Source organism: Galeopterus variegatus, unplaced genomic scaffold (assembly GCF_000696425.1).
Source record: "Galeopterus variegatus unplaced genomic scaffold, G_variegatus-3.0.2 Scaffold7520, whole genome shotgun sequence".
NCBI classification, from domain to species: domain Eukaryota; kingdom Metazoa; phylum Chordata; class Mammalia; order Dermoptera; family Cynocephalidae; genus Galeopterus; species Galeopterus variegatus.
In genome coordinates, this window is record NW_007733631.1 from 59,101 (window position 1) to 60,693 (window position 1,593).

The 1,593-nt window shown below is 45.9% G+C and overlaps 1 protein-coding gene across 1 annotated transcript in view; it reads left to right on the forward strand.

Annotated features, from left to right (window-relative positions):
* The window catches only part of LOC103607542 (chondroitin sulfate N-acetylgalactosaminyltransferase 1-like), a gene marked incomplete at its 3' end in the record, with an annotated part of 57,458 nt that overhangs the window by 13,005 nt on the left and 42,860 nt on the right, over positions 1-1,593 (forward strand). The gene's annotated exons all lie outside the window — the stretch shown is intronic.

A 1,593-nucleotide genomic window follows, 5' to 3' on the forward strand; every position in this document is an offset into this window, starting at 1 on the left:
GTTATGGCTTTCCTCTGGGCTTCTGTCACCTCTGTTTCCTTCCCTTTCCTGAGCCCGTCCCTGCTATCTGGAGTCTGTGCCCTAAGGAGCCATCTCCAGTGAGCTCTCTCCTCCCCAGTCTCCTGCCTGTCCTGTGGGGGAGGGATAGTCCCTCTCATCGCCCCTTGTGAGACGTTCTGACTTTCTGAAGCTGTAACTGTGATGGATTTCAGCTACAGGCTGGGGTTGACTTACATAGCACTATACATGCTGTACCGCAGGCACATAACGGGTTAGAGAGGCTGTTGGGAGCTGGTCTGAGGACTTCACTGCAACAGGTAATATGGTTTTTGTGCTTTTTGAGTGACTTATGAATGAACTTTGGAACACAACCCATTCATAGAGAGGACTGCCTCCTTGCATTGTAATTCTTGCTGTCATCAGCAGCCAATGTTGCTCTGCGCCATAAGTCAGAATCTNTTTCATTAATGTCTTTTTACCAGTGGCCAGTTGCATCTGCCCCCTGAGCAATGGCTCACATCTCTTCTTTCCCTGCAGGAACCTGTCTCTCCTCAGCTTTGGGGCCAGCTGTTTACTCTGTGACAGCAGCTCTCCACTAAGTTAAAAAACAAAAAACTCTTCCATTTGAGTTAGTTGGGGTCTTTTTCATTGAAAGGGATGCTTTTTCTAGTTCGTTATATCCTGGAACAGAGCAGAAGTTTGAAACTGCTTTTTTAAATAATAACTTAAAATTTATTGATGACTTTGTCTACTTACATTGCTCTACAAATCAATAACCTCTTCTCACAAACTAGTTTAAACTATCATTCACAATCCAACAGTTTAAAACACTGTGTTACATTGATTTTCCTCATGAGTAGGGATGTTGTGGTAATACCTCAAATTGAGAAGTCCATTATTAGAAGATTTACTCTTCAATGAAAACCTCAGATCCCATGATCTGCATGCTATGGTGATGAATTAGAGAAATAGCATTGTTTTTAAAATCCCTATCTTGGGCCGGCCCGGTGGCGCACTGCTACAGTGCGCCGCTTGGGAAGTGCGGCGGAGCTCCCGCNTGGGCACTTAGATTTATTTTCTCAAGTGCTGAATTATCATAAAAAGTAAAACTATTCTTAGTGTGGCGGTTTATAATTGGCAAGTGCAGTGCCCCAACCTGGTGGTGTCGAGTCAACCCTGTCCTCCTCATTGCCAGAATTTGGGGTCATTATTTTCCATCCCTTCCCTCCTGTCACCTTAGTCTACCTGGAACCCGGTGTATCTCATTCCAGTGTTGATACAAGTTCTGTGTAAGCTGGATTAGGGACCCGAAAGGGTTGTGGCAGGACAGGAAAGGGTATTACCTTATTCCCATCTCAGCTGTCCACATTTTGCCTGCATCTCCCCTCTCTGCACAGGCCTGGAGACATATTGGTGGCTGAAGTGTCACCCCCGCTGATGTCTCTTAGTCCCCACCCTACACAAACCCAAGATCAGGAAATAAAGCCAAGACTTTAGAGTCTCAGGAGGCTCTTTGCTTCCTTCTCAAGCTAGTTATGGCTTTCCTCTGGGCTTCTGTCACCTCTGTTTCCTTCCCTTTCCTGAGCCCGTCCC